Source organism: Hyaena hyaena, unplaced genomic scaffold (genome assembly GCF_003009895.1).
Source record: "Hyaena hyaena isolate Hyena2069 unplaced genomic scaffold, ASM300989v1 scaffold_218, whole genome shotgun sequence".
NCBI lineage: Eukaryota > Metazoa > Chordata > Mammalia > Carnivora > Hyaenidae > Hyaena > Hyaena hyaena.
This window is the reverse complement of record NW_024080851.1, coordinates 1306383-1327416: the sequence shown is the minus strand read 5'-3', so window position 1 is coordinate 1327416 and position 21034 is coordinate 1306383.

Genomic DNA, 21034 nt, shown 5'->3' with positions numbered 1-21034 from the left:
ATGACTCCTGAGTAAAGTACACGGCTCTACTAATTACTTGTTCACATCTAGGTGTTGTTTGTTTGCTGTAAGAACTTGCCAGCTTCCCTGAAAACTGGGCTGAACTTAGCTTTTTGAATCGTTTTAAATTCTGTTGCTTAGAGACCGTCAGAGGGAAAAACAACGTTACAAGTGATCGCAACAGGGTGCGTGGGTTGGAATTGTCATATTGAACTAATAATGAGGGTGAAAATTTTTATCCGGTTTGAAAGGTGGAGTCTGGAGATAATACACAGACTGATAGACCCCAGTCACCATGAGCCACCAAATCTGCACAGTGTGGGTACACTGGCAATTCCATGAGTCTAATGAGAAAGAGATCCCACGGGAATCTAAAAAGCAAGGAGGTGAGTCCTGACCCCAGTGATACGGACTGTTACCTCTTGATCTGTCTTATCTTGTCGTTCATATCAAGGTCGGGCCAGGGCCACCGAGATCCCAGAGGAGAGGTACCCCTGCCTCACAGTCGGACACATCTCATATGACATGAAGCATTCACCGCGCCAATAGAGTTCCACATTCAGGTCACTAGGAGGTCCGCTCCATGATGGTTTTCTTTTTAATGTTTTTTATTTATTTCTAGGAGAGAGAGAGAGACAGCACGAGCAGGGGAGGGTCAGAGAGAGAGGGAGTCACAGACTGAAACAGGCTCCAGGCTCTGAGCGGGCAGTCAGCACAGAGCCCGATGCGGGGCTCGAACACACGAACCGCGAGATCATGACCCAAGCGAAAGTAGGACGCTTAACCGACTAAGCCACCCAGGCGCCCCACTCCATGATGGTTTTCACTGAGCTTTCGACAGCGGTGGCCACTCCCGACCGCAGGGCTCCTGCTCCTGTCCGTTTCTCCACACAGGCAAGGCTGACCCCTTTTCAAGTTCTGCCTCCCCTGCTGTTTCTAATTTTTGGCTCCCATTATGCCGATAACTGCTTTGTCTTGTTGACATTTTCTCCTTTTGTTTATTCAACGCATATTTATCAAGTTGGTCAAGACAGAGATATAAGCAAACCACATTTAATCCTTATTGTCATGGACTTGACATTCTCATTGTGGAGGCTGAGAATTAATGAGCAGATAAATACATGCTAAGTGGGTGTAGCAGGATCATGTGTGTCCTCCCAGAAGATAACGTCCAAGTCCTAAGCCTGGTACCTGTGAATTTGATGATATTTGGGGAAAAGAGTCTGTGTGGCTATAATGAAGTGAAGATCTTGAGATACGATCATTGTGTGTTGGAGAGAGATCCAAACCCAATGACAGGTGTCTTTGTAAGAAGGAGATGCAGAGGCGTGGAAAGCAGGGCATGAAATATGGGGTAGAAAGCAGCCCCAGGCTGGGGGTACCCCGAAGCCTGCTGGCAGCCACCAGAAGACAGAGGTCTGGGACACATTCTCCCACTGAGCTCCCAGAGGGGGCCATAACTGCCAATACCTTGGTTTTGGGTTTATAGCCTCCAGACTCTAGAAGAACAATCTGCTGTTGTTCTAAGCTGCCGGCTTCATGTTAGCTTGTTATGGCGACCTTGGGAAGCTAATGCAGTCATGACCCCGAGAAGTGGGGCTGAACATATAAAGGAGGGCATAGGGGTTGCTAGGGGCATAATGACTGTAAACTGATGTGTGAACAAGATGCGATGTGCGGCCGCAGACCCGAGAGGAGCAAGGGATGGAGTTCCCTTCACCTAAGGGTATAAAATGATGGAACCTGGGGCTCCTGGGGGCTCAGTTGGTTGGGCACCCAATTTCTGTTCAGGTTTTGATCTCACAGTTCGTGAGTTTGAGCCCCGTGTTGGGCTCTGTGTTGACAGTTCAGAGCCTGGAGTCTTCTTCTGATTCTGTGTCTCCCTCTCTCTCTAACCCTCCCCTGCTCACACACACTCTCTCTCTTTGTCAAAAATAAATAAACATTAAAAAAATTTAAAGGCTATTAGAAGAGTTTAATGAGAATAGTGGAGCCTTGGGGCACAGTAATGTGTGTGCACTTAAATGCATAGCCTGTGCAATGTTATCATTTCTATTTTTGCATAGTGAGAAATATAAGGCAACAGCAAAGCCTTTGCTCAAATCAGTACCCTCTCTTGTGTGGCTTCTGATTTTTCAAGTTCTGGAGTGCACTTTGTGTATTAGATTCACACTGGAAGCCATCTCGATTAAATCACATGCGTGTCCCTCTAGCATAAGTTAACACTAGGCACATAAAACATCGGAAATTAATAATAGCAGCTTCCTTAGTCTCAGTAACCTTTGTAAGACAGACACCTAATACCCAGTTGTACTTTTAGCTATAGAAGTCATTGATTGATGTTTTGAACTCAACTCCATCCCAATATGCTGCTGATCCATTCGTCCATCCATGCACCCACTCATCCATCCATCCATCCATCCATCCATCCACTCATCCATTCATACGTGTCAGCCGTACATGGTCATCTGAGTCTTCATCTCAAGTGGACAAATAAAACGACCTCACAAAGCAGCAAGTTCCACATTTAAGAGCATCCAACAAAAAGAATGTAGAGCTTCTCTGGACCAAAAAAAAAATCTTTCTAGAGAGCACTCCTTCTTTCCCAAGGGAGGGACATTGGAGACAGAAGACTCAGAATGAGGAAGGGCATTCCAGCCAAAGAACACCAATGATGTGACAAAAGTCAAACCCAAAAAACACCAGTGATGTGGCAAAAGTCAAGCCCTTTGAGAGGGGACTCCAGGAACGCAAGCTAAATATTGTGGCAAAACCCAGACGAGAAGCCTGTGTTGAGGTCAGAAATAAACACGCCACCTGCAACCATCAGTGGGAGTGCTGGATGTTATGTTGGCTGATGTTGAAACAGCAACTCCACGGACGTCCCATTTTGTAAGGCTGTAGCCCGTAGAAGTTAAGTGGCTTGCCCCAATCCACACCACCGCTCTGTGGCCCAGGAAGTGTTCAAACCCAGCCTCATGCAGCCCTAAACTGGTACCTTCCAAAAGGTGGCCTCCAGGCCAGGGCCAGGCCACTGTGAAATAAGTCCAGTGTTGAGACTCTTCGACAGCATGTGTTGGGAACTTAGCAGGTTGACCTTGCTGTGACACTCAAGTGCACAGTCAGTGACATTGACTCACCAGGCTCTGGAGAAACATGGGTGGAATTCTATTGGATGGTCTCCAATGGTGGGAGCCGTGGACCCGGCAGGTGGACTCAGACCTATTCCTGGTCTGAGAATTAATTGTAAAAGAGCAAAAACAAAACCTTCACTAACGTGAGTTTGAGAAGCACCTTCTCAGCGGTAGAATCCCTGGAAGTCAAGGGAGATCATTGTCTGTGTCTTTTTTGAAGGACCCTTTGCTGCACGGGGATGGAGTGAGAAACAGGCTTACGGGATCTCACCTGCATCTCTGCTTTGGGAAGCCAGGGGTGCGAGGGTGCTTGGAAACCGAAGGTGGGATGGAAGACAAGTGTGGGCGCTGTAGGGGACAGGCTGACACCCCTGGTTGCGGGAATGAGGGGTGGTTCTATGCAGGGCACATCCCAACAGAATGAGGGGGTGGCCAGCACCTTGCATCTGCCTCTCGCTCACCTAAGGGCTTTGGCGAATTTCTTCTCTCTTAGACCTTGTTGCTCCATTTGTGAAATCAGGATAGTAGCAGACCTTATCTTATAGGGTTCTGAGGATTCACTCAGTTGTACACCCAGAATGCACAGAGTACTTGGCTCATAGTGGGTTATTCTAATATGTTGGCTATTGGGATATTAGCCAGAAACCGGAGGAGGTATCTGAAGTAGAGTATAGATGTTAATGTTGCCACTCGGGCCTAACGGGCAAGCTTGAAGATTTTCAGGAAGCGTGCAGAATGAAATGAGAAGAGGGGCGGGAGGGTCTGAGGGTCAAACCATTTAAGCAGCAGGTGGGGGACCAGACGGGCATGGGGGAGACCACAGGGAGGGAACGACCAACAGGAGACAGGAGGCAGACGCAGACCTGCTCAGCGGTGAGGATCGAAGGAGTCAGGGAGGGAGGCATCCGCAGCACCCTGCAAAATCAACAGCAAGAGAAACAGCTTTGGGGTTGGTTCCCCGGGCAAGATCTGGGCCTTGAGAAGAAAGACAAGATCAAGGAGAATCACTGAGGGGCTGGTGATTTGCCAGTCTTACATTCAGTCATTCCTTAGCACAGACTGGGGCACTTAAAGTTCCAGGGGCTTCAGGTGCATGGTCTGTGCATTGATGTGTTTAGTAGGCATGGTTCAAATGCACGCAAAGCAGATACTCACGCATCTTACACGTGTGGACTCTGATGATAAAATAACACAGTGCCAGGCACTCACCCCCCCCCCCCCCCCCCGCCCCTGCCCAGCAGGACTTGTTTTTACAGATGACAGCATTCACTGTACGGAGCCAGGCCCCAAGCCACTGTTGATCTTTTACTCTGAATCAGAGGCCAACAAACGATGGCCCATGGGCTGAACATGGCCTGTGTTTGTAAATAAAGCTTTATTGTCACACAGCCAGACCCGTTGGTCTCCCGCTGCTTTTGCCTGGTTTACAAGTCATCAAATACTGTGCGGCCTTTTACGGGAAGAAGTTTGTCAATTGTCACTCTACATGGTCCATGTGCCAAGTCACAACTGCCTCTCTCCTATATGTTCCTGTTATTGTACATGGAATTTTATATTTAGGATAAAAAATGATGGGAACTGCATCAAGGATATTATGTGGGTTGATATGCAGTGATGTGTTCGTGAGAGCTCATGCGGACGTTGGGGGGGTGCGGGCAGAAAAGGAGCTGACCGTTAGCGAGCTGGCTGCTTATAAGACTAAGGCCAACAGGCACATGGAAAATGCTCAACATCACTCGTCATTATGGACTGGGGAATCAAAACCGCAATGAAGCATCACCTTGCACCTGTTAGAAGGAGGAGGAGGGGGGAAGGGGGAGGAGGAGGATGGGGCAGGGGGAAGGTGGAGGAGAAGGAAGAGGAAGAGGGGGGAGGAGGGGCAGGAGGAGGGGGAGAGGGAGGACAGGGCTGGGGGAGGGGGAGGAGGAGGAGGGGCAACAGGAGGCGGAGGAGGGAGAGGAGGGGAAGGGGAGGAGGGGGAGGAGGGGGAGGAGGAGATAACAGTGTATCACAGGATGTAGAGAAAATGGAATCCTCTACAAAATAGCACAGCACCATAAAAACAGTATAGGAATTCTTCAAAAAATTGTAACTAACACTACCACACGATACAGGAGCTCCACTTCTGGGTATACATCCAAAAGAATCAAAATCAGGATTTTTAGGAAGTATCCAAGCATGTGCGTTCCCACGTTCACTGCGGCACCGATCACAAGAGCCACGTCATTACATATCGATGTTTTTTTCTTGTCTCCGTCGGCCCTGCAGGAAACCTGCCTGTAAATGCGCGGCATCTGGCGTCCGGCGGCAGGACCCACGTCTCCTTCCTGACTTCAGCCAGGAGGCGTCTGGAAGGTCACCCTGACGTCTGCTGCCTGCTGAGCCTCTCCAAGTAACACGGGAGTCCCCTCCTCTCTCTGCCCTTTGGGAACGAACATTGAGAATAGTCATGTAGTGGGGCGCCTGGGTGGCTTAGTCGGTTAAGTGTCCGACTTTCGCTTAGGTCATGATCTCGCGGTTCGTGGGTTCGAGCCCCGCGTCGGGCTCTGTGCTCACTGCCAGCTCAGAGCCTGGAGCCTGTTTCAGTCTGTGACTCCCTCTCTCTCTGACCCTCCCCTGCTCACGCTGTCTCTCTCTCTCTCTCCTAGAAATAAATAAAACATTAAAAAAAATAAAAAAAATAAGTATTTAGTATCTACGTTAAACTGAGCTAATAATGGGTGCTTTTTCCAGAGATGCATGCAAATGATTTGAGTGCTNAAAAAAAAAAAAAGAGAATGGTCATGTGGTTGTTCCCTTTCTGTCCGTTAAAGACTAATTAATTATGCTAATGAATTTATAAACGTTTAATTCTTTGTGAACTCTCAAACCTAACCTATCCTCATTTATTGATTTTATATAAGCTGAGGGATTGAGCGAATTAATATTTCTTTAGAGCTTTTTCATATTGTTTCCTTATTGGCAAAATCAATGTTATGCAATCATAAAATAGAAAGGTTTTCCTTAATTTTCTATGCCCGAGAACACTCAGTCTAAAATAGAGTTTCTATTGTGTCCAGGACTCGCAGGGAAAAAATATAGAAACAAAACAAAACAAAACAAAAACCCCCAAAATTTCTAGTTCCAGAAATTTGAGAAAATTCTCCTGGTAAGTATCTGGCTCAGAGATAATCTGGGTTTCTCGATGTGCGTATGCAATGTGTGTATCTATTTTGATTAAAGCCTCAATATTTTACTGATTTTAAGACTTTAACGGCTTTCTATTGTTTTAAGTCAGTCAGATTCAGTCATTATTTTTTATAATAAACTGTCCATTGGAAAAAAACTGTTTAACATTTATTCATTTTTGAGAGACAGAGTGTTAGCAGGGGAGGGGCAGAGAGAGAGGGAGACACAGACTCCAAAGTAGGCTCCAGGCTCTGAGCTATCAGCACAGAGCCTGATACAGGACTCGAACTCACAGACTGCAAAACCATGACCTGAGGTGAAGTTGGCTGCTTAACCAACTGAGCCATGCAGGCACCCCTCAAAATATATATTTGTAATGTGAGGCTTAAAAACATGTAATATTCTCCCAGAAGTATTTGCTTTTTTTCAGGTGCTTCTAGTGTGTCCAACATCATCCGAGGTCAGTGACTGGCTCTGCGCTGACAGTGCAGAGTGCTTGGGATTTTCTCCCTCTGCCTCTCTCTGTCCCACCTCTGTTTTCTCTCTCGATTGCTCTATTAAAATAAAATAGCTACATGTGTTCTGGTCAAGCACCTTTAACACTGCTGTGCACACAGTAGGTCCCCTATAAGTGCTCATAAAATGCTCTATCTTAGAGTCAGCTGTGATGCCCTCCAAGGTCGCCTTCATTTATGACCTCCGGGGTTTTTAGACGTTTTGTGCCAAAAGTTTCCTATCACCCAGTTTAATACAGGGAGACGCCCAACAACCCGGGTTACGTCCTGGTGTTTATTTAACTTCTTGAATCTAGCTGCCGCCGCGGCGTCTAAGAAGGAGCTCTCCTGATTAATTATTAATCAAACAGATGAGTCACTGAGAATCTTGGTGAGTGAATCATCTAGACACAGGCACTTCTACTAGCTAGGGAGAGAAAAGATCTGACTAACGAGGAAAATCCAAGAGTCGAGGCCCAAAAGTTCGATGGAGGCCACACTTTTGTGAATCTGCAGGGTAAACAGTCACTAATTTTCTGGAAGTTTGGTTATAGACAAGGGCCGCATATGCCAGCAGGAAAATGAGGTGATTCTGCAGCGAGGCTGTGTTCCAGCTTCTCCAGGAACCCAGAGCTCCCTGACAGAGGGGGGAGGCCAGTGGACAGGGCCATCCCTGCATGGTGGTGCTGGGTTTCCCTGTGTGGTCTGATCTCCTCCAACCCCACACGCGTGCCTCTCCCACTAGCCAACACTGTCCCCCCGGGACCTGCAACGTCACCTGCATTGCTATTCTGTTTTGTTGACAATGAAATCTGGTTGCAAGGACACACATTTAAGAATATCAAACAACACGGGAAAATGCAAATATAATTGTAAAAACCTTCTGAAATTGCAACGCCTTGAATAATTGCTCTATACATGTTGGCAATCATGCATTCATGCACCACTCTACAAGTTTATGTGACTGTCTTCCTACAACGCCTCACTGTTTTGGTTTTCTTTTCAATCTCGGACATATTTTATATATTGTTTTGCTACTGACCCTCTCTGTCTTCTCATCCCCTCCATTGATACCTCCAAATTCCCGGTGAACTCTGTGAACAGCAAAGTGAGTACCTTTCCATAAGATTCTTCACCAGATGAATTCAAGCTATACACAGCTATTTCATTTTCCTTTTGTTCACTTAAAAATATGGAATAGGATCCTTCTAAAAACTCAGTAAGGTGAGAAAACACTCCCATTAAAAATGGACACAAGCTGGGGTTCCTGGGTGGCTCAGTCGGTTAAGCATCCAAATTTGGCTCAGGTTATGATCTCGTGGTTCATGGGTTCAAGCCCCGTGTCCTGGAGTTCAGGTTCAAGCCCTGGAGCCTGTTTCAGATTCTGTGCCTCCCTCTCTCTCTGACCCTTCCCTGCTCACGCTGTCTCTCTCTCTTTCAGAAATAAATAAAACATTAAAAATAATTTTTAAAAAATGGGCAAAAGATTGCATCAAATGCTGACCAAAGAAGATATTCATATGGTAAATAATCACATAAAAAAGATGCTTAACATCATGAGTCATTATGGAAATACAAAGACAAAGCACAATTATATACCCACCGGAATAGTTACATTTGAAAAGATTGATTCTTATTGATGCTTAGAGATATGTGTTATGTATGTATATATACACATATGTATTTATGTGTATATGTGACTAATAGTTACATATGCACACGTACACCAACATACAGATGGATAACAGCCGTACAGATGCTACACATTTATATAATATATGCAACACACGATTCACACAACCTGGCTTTTCATTCAGAAGACTAGATTATCAAAGATACAGTATATGTGACTTCCTTTTAAAATTTCAGTGGTACGTATGCTGGATTATGTCTCCAAAGAGCCGTTGCCGTCCACCCTCTGGTAGGAATCTGAGGGGATGGGCTTTGGATTTACACCCACAAGAGATCACTTTCAAAACTATTTTTGTCATCCAGAAGGGTGTGAGGTAATGTCCCTTTAAGACCTTAACTTGCATTTAGTTGAAAATATTTCAGAGGAGCATACTTTTGTGTGTATTGAGCACAGGAAACCATTATTATATTAGCGTCCATATTCTATTAAGTCTTTGTCTACTTTTAAGAATCAATTTGTGAGGCGCCTGCGGGGCTCGGTCTATTAAGTGTCCGACTTCTGCTCAGGTCATGATCTCGCGGTTCGTGGGTTCGAACCCTGTGTCGGGCTCTGTGCTGACAGCTGGCTCAGAGCCTGGAGCCTGTTTCAGATTCTGTATCTCCCTGCTTATACACATGTAGAGTAGAATGGTGCGGAATCTAGAAACAAGTGTGAGCCATGTATGAGAAGAAATTATATGGCAAAGTGTTATTTTAATTTTGGAAATATTGTAGGACTCAGCGGTAATCAGGTAATCAAGAATCTAAGTTGCAGTTCTAAATTTTTTTAATATTTATTATTTTATCATTAAAATTTTTAATGTTTACTTATTTTTGAGCAAGAAAGAGAGACAGAGCATGAGCAGGGGAGGGGCAGAGAGAGAGGGAGACACAGAATCTGAAGCAGGGTCTAGGCTCTGAGCTGTCAGCACAGAGCCTGACGTGGGGCTCGAACTCATGAGCTGCGAGATCATGACCTGAACCAAAGTTGGATGCTTAACTGACTGAGCCATCCAGGCACCCCCCAGTATTTATTTATTTTTAAGAAAGGGAGACAGAGAAAACACAGGGGGTTAGGAGCAAGGAGAGAGGGAGAGAATCCCAAGCAGGCTCCACCTGGCCAATGCAAAGCCCAACGTGCGGCTTGAACTCACAAACCCTGAGATCAAGACCTGAGCTGAAATCAATCAAGAGTCAGATGCTTAACTGAGTGAGTCACCCAGGTGCCCCTCTAAATCTCTTTAATATTTATTTATTTAGAGAGAGCCACAGGGGAAGAGCAGAGGGAGAGAAAAGAGAGAGAGAGAGAGAGAGAGAGAGAATCCCAAGCAGGCTCTGTGCTGTCAGTGCAGAGCCTGATGTGGGGCTTGAACTCACAAACCTAAGATCATGACCTGAGCCAAAATCTAGAGTCAGACACTTAACTGACTGAGCCACCCAGGTGCCCCCTAAGTTGCATTTCATACCTCACCCCATATACACAGATAGTATGTCAGATGTATTCTTAATTTATCCTCTCCCTTTATTATCCATACATGATGTGTCCCCGGGGAATTATACATCTAAAAACAAGAACCACAAATACATAGCGTGAGATGTCAGGGAGGTCCCGGATCAGATTCTGGAATCTCTTCTTTCATGGATGTGGCTGGGACCAGTTATGTAAGGCTTCCAAGCTAGTGTTCTCAACTGTACAGAGGAGTGCTTACTTCACATGGTGTTCTGGAAGATGAAATAAGAACACCCACTTATAATCCACATCACAGTACCACCCGTGGTGTGCAATGGACACAAATAATTTCGGTGTGCCTGGGTGGGTCAGGGCATTCAGCCTCTGACTCTCGATTTCATCTCAGGTCATGATCTCAGTGGCCATGGGATCGAGACCTGAGTCGGGCTCTGCACTGATGGCACAGAACCTACTTGGGATTCTCTCTCTCACCCTCTGTCTCTCCCACTTTCTCTCTCTCTCAAACTAAATAAATAAACTTAACAAATATCACTATACGCTGCTCACTCCCTAGGACTATGGAGCCCACTTGTGAGCCACCCATCACATCTGTCCCCTTTCTCACGTGTTAGGTGAAGTGAGGACACTGGCTCACGAATCCTCCCAACTCTCCATGAGGTGTCTCTTCTCCTGTGATGTCATGGTGACCGCCGCCCCCAGGCGACCTCATCTTCCATGAGTCTCTGGACACATCTTGATTCCTCGCTCTTTAAGTCCTTTCTATGCCCCAAAGCCTCGGGACCACGACAGACGGAAAGCACGAGAACACCTCTCCCACATTCCACAGAGAATACAGGAAGCTGATGCGTTCCTTTCCCTTGAAAGTGCGGTGATTCAAGGAATCGGGCCGCGTGCCGAGGCTGCAGACACCACATTCCGCAGAGTGGAGGTCAGGACTGCACCCACCTACTGGCCGTGCCGTTGCCAGAAGCATTATTCACCCCTGCAGGTTCCAGAAGGCATTCGAACACATAATAAAAGGGGGGTTTGGACACGTTGGGACTCCTCGCGTCGGGCGGTGTCTGAACATGCCATTTCTCAGAAGCCAACTTAGTATCTTCGTGCTCCGAACAGACCTTCCCACTGATCTGAAATACCAACATGCACTCAGCTCTCTCATTATCATAAGCAGAGAAAATTGGTGCAAGTTTAAACGAGGTACAAAGCACATTCGTGGACCAACCACATTCTCACCTTTGTATAGCAAGTTTAAATTGCTGGGAACAGTGACATTATTTATACATCGTACTATTTCTTAAGAGTGTTAAAAGCTCATAAAATGCAGGAGAATTTCAGTGGCATTGTCGCTACTACTTTTATGGCCCTCCTGGCTTATCAAGTTAGCGATCAGACCATGAGTCTGGACAAGTTACTGATATTCAGAAGTGCTTTGTAAAACTCTGACCGCATTTCTGATGATCTTTCAGGATCTATGATACAGAAAAGAGGGATTATCTGCAGTTAAAAGCTGGGTTTCTTAGCCTGCTTAGGCAGTGCAAACCGAAAATGTTTATAGAAACCAGAACAACAGAGCATTTTTTTTTTTCAAAATGCCTTCTTTATGGTCTTGCACAGAATTAGGTTCATGCTTGTTGGTACCTGTGGCTGAAGATTTAAGAATTGTGGGATCATCTTGTGTTCTTTCTTTCCCCGCAAATTCTTGGAGGTAGAGATGGAGCTTCTCCAGGCCCAAGTACTGTGTGTCCAGTGGAAAGTCCAAACCGCCGCCTCACCCACGTGGCCATTTAACAAGAACAAGAAAGCCACCTCTCCTGGTGAGCCCACTGAGAACGTCATCGACCTGACTGATGCTTCTACTTACCTGTACCGGAGCCTTGAAGGCTCTGACACTCAGTTCCTTAATTTATCCTTAATTTATCAGGTTGGGTCCTATAACTTGTTGGATTTAGGTCACCAACAGCTCAAGAGGAGAACATGCATCTTTTTTTTTTCTTTCTGAGAGAGAGAGGCAGTGTGAGCAGGGTAGGGGCAGTGAGAGAGTCGCACACAGAATCAGAAGCAGGCTCCAGGCACTGAGCTGTCAGCACAGAGCCCGACACGGGGTTCAAATCCACAAACCACGAGATCATGACCTGAGCCGAAGTCGGACACTTAACTGACTGAGCCACCCAGGTGCCCTGAACACGCATCTTTATGTGCCCAGATCATAACTTATCAGGGAAACGAACAGAATAAACCCGGAGAGCTCTATGCTGAGATGTGATGGTCAAATATGTGACAAGTGAATACAAAGTCTTAAAGGCACCAGAGGGAACAGGTGCTGCTCTCAGGGAGTGGAGGGCGGGGTGGGGGTGGGGAGCTCCCATCTGAAACCTTAGGGGCTGGAAGGCTATGGAGCAGCATTTTGCAAACACGGAAAGAAATGAACTTCCCCTATGAATTTTAATCCCTGTCAGCTGTTCTTCAGAAATTAGGAGGAAATAAGACGCTCCCGAGAGAGGAAAACAGACTGTTTCCTGCTGGCACGTTAGCCTTATAGAATGACCGACCGGAAGCTCTCTGAGCGGAAAGAAGGTGACCATAGAAGGCTTAGAGCCCCAGGAAGGGAAGGACATTAGCACGTGCAAAACGAGAGGACATTTAATAGACCATCTGACTTCTCATGAGCTTCCTCAATCGTATTCAATGCTTGAAGCAAAAATTATAATCCTACAATCATCAATGGATAGGACTTTTGGACAAGACAAAACAGCAAAGATATCAGACATCTGACCAACGATGTGAAGCTGATATTTATAGAACACTCCATCTGTTGACAGAAAAATATATTTTTCCAAGCACTCTCGGGACATCTACTAAATGTGGCCCATGAAACAATATCTATATGGTTTAGAAGAACTGAAATCACGAAGAGTATATTTTCTGATGCTAATGAAATCAAACTGAGTATCAGTAACAGAAAGACAATAAGAAAACTGCAAACAGGGGCGTCTCTCTCTCTCTCTCTGTCCTAGAAATAAATGAAAAATATTAAAAAAAAAAGAAAACTGCAAACAGTTAAAAATTAAATAACAACCTTCTACATAACCCATGAACCAACAAGACATGTCAAAGGAAGTTAAGAAACTATGTAGAATTAAGTAAAATTTTTATTTAAGAAAAAATCACAATCTGTGGAACACAGCTACAGTGTGGTGTGGAGAGAAGGAAATGTACGGTCATAAATCCTTACATTAGAGCAAAGAAAAGGTCATAAATGCATAACCTCAGTTCTTATTTCCAGACACCACAAAAATGAAAGCAAAATAAATTCAAAGCAAGTGGAAGGAAGGAAACAATGAAGATAAAACCAGAAATCAGTGAAATGAAAAACAGGGAAACAGTAGAAAACCATAAAACAAAACCTTAGTTCTTCAAAACATACCATAAACCCAATAAAACTCTAACAAAAGTGACAAAGATGAAAGAGAGAGGCATAAATCACCACCATCAGGGAAATAAAGAGTTCCTACCACAGTTCCTGACGCCACAAAAAGGATTTAAAAAATGCTAGAAATAATTTTATACTCATGATTCAACATTTAGAAAGAATGGACCAATTTCTCACAAAACACAGTGTCAAAACTCAACCAAGATTAAATAGACAGCCTGAGAACTCTCCGAACCACATTTTATATTAACATTTTGATCAGAAAGTCCTCAAATAAACATATGAAAATAATCTCCAGGTACAGATCGTTTCACGTTAAAATTCTACAAAACATTTAAAGAAGAATTAATGCCAAGTTTATACAATCTCTTTGCAATATATGAAAGAGTAGAAAACCCGTTTCATGAGGCCAGTATTACCTTGATTCAAAAACCAAAGACAGTAGAAAACACCAATACCTACCATGAGGTCAGATGCAAAAAATTCTCAAGACTTAGCAAGTCATTTGCAGCATTTTATAGAAACAATTATACCCCAGACCCGCCACAACCAAATGAGATTTATTACAGATCTTCAAGGCTGGTTTAACGTTCTAAATGAGAAAAATGACTTAATGCAGAAAATGCCTTTGAGAAAACACAAGATTCATTCATTATAAGACTCTCATAAAAATAGAAATAGAGGGGAACAGTCTTGATATGATAAAGTGCTTATTCAAAGCGGATATATCTGGGGTACCTGGGTGGCTCAGTCGGTTAAGCGTCTGACTTTGGCTCAGGTCTTGATCTAGCAGTTCGTGGGTTCGAGCCTCGTATTGGGCTCTGTGCTGACAGCTTGGAGCCTGGAGCCTGCTTCAGATTCTGTGTCTCCCTGTCTCTCTCTGCCCCTCTCCTGCTCGTGCTTTGTGTCTCTCTCTGTCTCTCAAAAATGAATAATTGTTAAAAAATTTTTTTTAATTTTAAAGTGGATACATCTATAGCTAACATAATAATAGTGGTCCCTTTCTTTTCCCTTAAAATTGAAAACAGTGAAGGATGTCTATTCTCAGCACTCTTGTTCAATGCAGCACTGGAAAATCTAGCCCCTGCAAAAAGGAAAGAAATGAGAGGCTTACACACTGGAAAAGTAGTAATAAAACTCTCCCTATTTATATACGACTTAATTGTCTGTAGAAAACTTTAGAGAGCCAGAAAAAAAAATCACAACAGAAAGTCTCTTATATCTAATAAATATATTTTTTAAAAGTTTGCCATCACAAGATGACACCCAAAAATGAATTGCATAACTATATATTAACAAAGAATATGTGAAAACAGAAGTTTAAAACACAGTGTCCCTGACAATATCACAGAGAAAATAAAAAGTTATCCTGGCTATAATAAATACAACCATGTTTGTGAATTGGACATCTCAAAATAGAAAGCATGTAAACTATCTCTAAATTGGTATACAGATTTATCACAATTCCGAACAAAATCCTCAAAAAAATTTTTTGTAAGCAAGATTAATTAGGCAAGCAAACTAGAAGAGCTAACATGATCTTGACAAAGAAGAATAAAATGAGAAGAATCACTTGACCAGATTCCAAGACTTGCTATATAGTCACGTTGATTACAGAGGTTGGTGTCAATTGGACCATGTTATTGGTCAAGGGGTAGATGCTTAGACTGACAGGACAAAATGGAGGACCCAGAGCTCCCACCACTGACACATGTGTGCCTGAGTAATTTTCAACAACAGTGGGGAAATGACCAGTGGAGGTGTAGAAACATGGTTCTGGAGCAGCGAGTCATTTACAGCCAAACAGATTCCAATATTTCAATATCAGTCTCACAACTTATGACAAAATTCATTCAAACTTGATCACAAAGTTAAAATGTAAAACTAGAAATCTGTTGGGAAAAAAATGTAGGAGAAAATGTTCAGGATCCAGAACCAGGTGAAGAATTCTTAGGTGTGACACAAAAAATATAATATATTGAAAAGAAAGTTCATTCCATTGAACTGCATCAAAACAGAGATCTTGTGTTGGGGATGAAAAAACATATTGTGGAGCACATATCTAAGAAGAGACTTGTATCGAGAACATAAAGAACACTCAAAACTCAATAGTGAAGAAAACAAATAATCCAATCAGAAACTGGGGAGAAAAATATGGAGAGACCTGTCACTGAAGAAGAGACACTGATGGCAAAAAGTTCATTCAAAGATGTTTAGCATCATTAACCATCAGGAAAACATTAGTATTCATACATAGTAGTGCATATAGGGGTAACTATGCATACTTACTATCGCATACTTATCGACGAGGTTAAAACAATAGTAACATCATCAAATGCTGGTAAGAATACAAAAGAGTACAGTAACTCTGGAAAACAACCTGGAAGTAAGTATCTTTTAAAAAAGAACTATACATGCAGCTACCACATGATTTCAATAAACCGGCATGGTTGGCATTTAGCACAGAGAAATGAAAACTTGTGTTCACTGGAAAGCCTTGAATGTTCGTTTCAGTCATACCGGTAAGGCCCCACAATGGAGACAATCATGGGTCCTTCCACAAGCAGGTATTTCAACCAGCCTGGGTTGGTCTATTATGTCGTAATAGAAAGGGCTGACATTCTGATACGTGCAGTGAGACAGAAGACTGTTTAGGGAACAAGCTGAGTGAAAAAAGAAAGCCCCGAGTGTCACTTGCTGTGTAACTCCATTTACATCACATCATTGAAATAACAAAAATATAGAAGTGGAGTAGGTTTGCTTGGAATCCAGGTGGGCGTCAGAGTAGGGAAGATGAACATGAGATGCAAAGGGCAGCACAAAGGACCCTTGTGGGGACAGAATGTTCTGGATCTTGCTTGCAGGGGTATACAATTCATTAAACATGAATGGTATAATCTCTCTAGTTAAAATACAAAGACTGGATACAAACTGTCAGTGATGGAGATAAGGTAGAAACAGAAGATGAGGGAAAGGATGTACTCACGAGCACAAGCTGGATGAGCCTCACACCTCCAGGCCTTTGGAATCCCGGCTACACCTGGCCAGCCTGAAAGCCTATTCCAACAAGTCTGTCATAGTCTCCCAATACGCCACCCACTCTCCCCTCATTACAAAGCCTGCAGCCACCACGGGACGCCTGGGTGGCTTAGTAGGTTAAGCGTCCGACTTTCGCTTAGGTCATGATCTCATGGTTCGTGCGTTCGAGCCCCGCGTCGGGCTCTGTGCTGACTGCCAGCTCAGAGCCTGGAGCTTATTTCAGAGTCTGTATCTCCCTCTCTCTCTGACCCTCCCCTGCTCACGCTCTCTCTCTCTCTCTCTCCTAGAAATAAATAAAAATATTAAAAAAAAACAAAACACAACAACAACAAAGCCTGCAGCCACAGCCCCTGATGATTTCCTCTCTTCCCAGTACCCTCCACCCCATGCGGTCTTGTGTGGTCCATGGTGACCTCTTCCCCAGATGTCAGTATATGTGGCTAATAAACCAGAACTCCTCTAGTCTGTCTGACCTTGGGTGTCACAAGATCAGACATCTCATAGTATTTAGGGCCAGATATCCCTCCTTCACCACGGAGGAGTGATCAGAACAGATACACATGACCTGAACAATGAACTTGACCTGACGTTTGTAGAACATTTCACTCAAAAACGGGAGGAGACACATTCCTTTTGAGTCCCTGTGGAGCATTTCTCAAAACAGACAGCATTCTGGTCTTAAAACAAATTGCAATACATTTAAAAGGATTTAAATCACACAGAATATGTTTGTTGATTGGGGCAGAATTAGAAATAATTGGTTAAATAGAAATAAGTAACTGAAAGAGATCTGGAAAATCCTCAAATAATTAGAAATTAAATAAACAATGTTAGTCAAAGAAGGAAATCACAAGCAAAATTAACATGAATTCATTAGTGAATAAAAATGAGGAGCACCTGGGTGGCTCCACCCGTTGAGCATCTGACTCTTGGTTTAGGCTCAGGTCATGATCTCATGCGTCATGAGTTCAAGCCCCGCTCTCAGGATCTACACCAACAGCACAGAGTCTGGGGTCCTCTCTCTTTTCTTCTCTCTGACCCTCCCCTACTTGTACGCTCTCTCTCTTTCAAAATAAATAAATAAACATTATAAAAAATGAGAAAAAGTTGTGGAATACACGTCAAGGTACAGCTTCCTGGCTACGTCACGAAAGAAAGAAAATCTGAAGTTAATGGCCCGCTTCTCCTCTGCTGGTCCTTTATTATATCATCTCTGACAAATAGGGGGGCTTAAAACTAAAGAGGCAGCATCAGGGTCAGAGCAAAGTCATAATGATTTTTGTCAACCCACATTCTGTTACGAGATTTCATGTGTAACGATCCCAAAGAGAGAATGCCACAGGCCCAGAGATTTAAAGAACTACAAGATGAGGTACTTCACAGCTGCTGACACCGTCAGAAGTTAATTTATATTTTAAGGGAAGAGTGTCGAATTCACAGGTGTACATTCTATGGCTCTGCTCACACAACAGCAAGTAGGTTGTCTCCCGAAAGTGGATGTCCTTCCCAGACTTACCAGCCAGATGCAGGATGTCTCTCTTAAGGTCTTTTTACTTCTATGAGGGGCAGTATGTTTTTATTTATCCAGACATACAGAAATTAATTCTTCACGTAACTTCCAGCTCCATAGAACTTGGGTCATGTTGGAGACAGAGATAAACACTTATTTATGGGCTTTTGATAACGTTCTCATGGGAAGTCTATAAGTCAAAAGCAAGATCATAAAAATGAGCTCATCACTCTTAGGAAGCAGATACACTGGCTCAGATAAGAGTATAAATGTTCCGAGCCCTCACTCTAAACTCGCAGTGAACTGTGCCTGAACCCAGGGAGGTTTGGGCTCTTTGCTCCGTGCTGCGCTGCCCCGGTTGGAGCCAGGTGTCGACGTGCCAGAGTGTTCTATCCCACACGCGGTCCTGCATCTCTGAGCCAATGCTGAGCATGGAGGGGATGAGCTGTTACTTCCAGCTGGTTTTTATTAGTTTTATGAGGCTTCACCTGACACACCGTGGGGTTGAAAACTGTACATGTAAATATCTGCTAGTGTTTATAGATGAAGCACAACATCTTGGTGATAACCAGCTGTCTGTGGTCTCAGTTTCCTGAAGGTGACCGGCATGCCCAAGCATGGCACCCAGACCCTTGGATGTGGCCTCAAACTGCCCTTCCAGACACATCATGGGGAGCATCGCCACCCCCGACCGGGAGCTGTGTCGGTCACACGGCAGGGCGCTGCCCTGTCCCTGGGATGTGCCAGATACGGGCTGGCGAGCCATCTTCTGTGGGGGCTGACAATGTTCTTTCCCAGGTTCTTGCACATGAGCGCATGGCCCGGCTCCACATCACTATCTCGGTGGGACGTTGGGCAGATGCATCTGATCCACTAAGCCACGATCATTCTTGGGTCACTCTGCTGGCCAGGGATGGGAGGGCATTCTTGACATGTGAGGATGGATCTGTAATAGAGACTGCAGGTCAGTGTAGGGCACGGTGGAGATTCTTCTGCGGACAGAAGCATTGGAAGAGGGGAGAAGCATTAAGGACGTAGTTCGGGCCTGGAAATGACAGGCCTGGTCGCATGGGGAAAGTGATCAGAGATGTCCCAGAACCTAACCCAGGCTCTTGGCTTGTGGGACGGGGGCGGACGGAGAGGCCATCCCTGAAATGGGAGGGCAAACTTCCCTGAATCCGTGTGGTCCATTGGTGAACTGAACGGCTAAGCTCTGGCCCAGCTTCTGGTGTTTCCATCTGCTGTCCAGAGGGAGAGGTAAGTGAGAAGTCAGACATACGGGGCCAGACACCATGACGGTGGTCTGACCTTGAGAAGGGTTCCCGGGAGCCATGGAGTGAGAGGGTAGAGCCGAAGCCACGGTGGAGAGGAGAGGAGCTCAACCTTGCCCAACGCAAAGGCTGGAGCCCCTCAGACCTGAGTCCCGGCTGAGCTCCTGAGTCTGCTGGAAACTGCATGTTGTCCTCTGCACTCGGCCCTGGTTATCTTTAGAAGCAGATCACAAGTAATGACAGGAACTCATAATTGTGTGGGACCCCTTGTTCTAAATATATGTTTTAACTCATTTAACCCACGTGAAACCTTATGTGGTAGGCATTTCTTGGTACGCCCATTTTACAAAAGAAAATTGAGATGCAGAGAGATTATAGTCTAAGATCACCCCCCAAATAAGCGAGAGACTCTCAGTTCCAAGCTGATACCCTTGCCCCCAAATCCAGGTGTCTCGTCCCACTGTGAACCATCTCTCGCTTCCCCGAGCACAGCATTTTGCTGACAGGGACCTGCGGAGATGTGGGTAGGGGGTTCCACATTGCAGGATCACGGGGCAAGGACCAGAACTACACCCTCTCCCGACCGCGATCCCCAAGCCACGGGAGGGGACCATGAAACCTCCATGATGCTGGCAGGTGTCTGAGAAGCAGACTCTGATTCGTCCGTGTGATAGCAGGTGCCGTCCCAGACTGTACATTTCCTGGGCTGACCCTCCCAGAAGTGTGTTGGGGTTTTGGGCAGCCAGATTTAATGGGAGCCACCTAAACCCCTAAATGTCCATGTGTGCTCAGAAACAGGCTATGTGCTGCCTCCACGTGCTCCTGAGAAAGGTGACATTGGCGGTGTTCCAGGGAGGACACTGTCACACGGGCCACATCCGATGGACGTGGACAGGCTCCTGAAGGTTGGAGAGCACAGCTCCATCCGCCACTTGGGCCCATGTCAGGAAGCCGTTCAGAGCACGCCAGCCCACAGAGGTCTTTCGCAGGGAGGACTTGGGGTGTGCGGCTTTGCCTGAAAGAACCCCAGTGCTGTTCTGAGTTCAGAAAGTTCCCACGAGAGTTTGGGGCATGGGGGCTTCGTGGGTTCTGTTCAGGGGTTATGGGTAATTCTTGCAGAGCTTTGGGCCAGGTCTCTGCACACGGCATGCTCACGGATTAGGGTGGGAACGGTTGGTACCCCTCAAGAAGCCAGATGGCCCCCACTCCCCCTCTGTAGTTGTCTTTCTGGAACTCAAACGGAGAGCAGTGAAGAGGCACTGTCTAAAATACGAAACCCAGCGGGCGGAGTTTCATCGGGGTCACCTCTCCTCTGGTCTAAGGCAGGGGTGTGAAGGGGTGTGAGGGGAGTGGAAGGGGCGGCGTCATCACCGCTGGTCTTACTGGTCCTTTTCTTCAGTGGGGAACAGACCCTCTGAAGCGGGTTGGTAAGGAAATGTGGGGTGAGGTGGTCCATGTCAAATCAGAGACAGACGGCTCTGGAGCAAGGGTTACTTGTCCTCCCTCCTCACCCCTGTGGCTTCCCCGTCCGCCATGAGACACCCAGGGTCTCCGACAGCCTTCTGTCTTCACCAGCTCCCTTCCTCCCTTTTCCTCGCTGCCATGACCCAGCACTGTGCATCTAGAATATTCCATTAAGGAAGGTTATTCTGTTAAAATGTTTTTTTCCTATTAAAGCTTATCCTATTAAAAAAAAAAAATGCCTGTTCTTTCATTGCTCCAATAACCCTGCCCCAAACTACGTTGCCTCTTTTTTCCCATGGACCATCCCTAGAACATGCCCTTCCCTTGGGGAGAGCTGCATATTTACTGTCTCAAGTGTGTCACTCTTTTCTTACATCTCTCT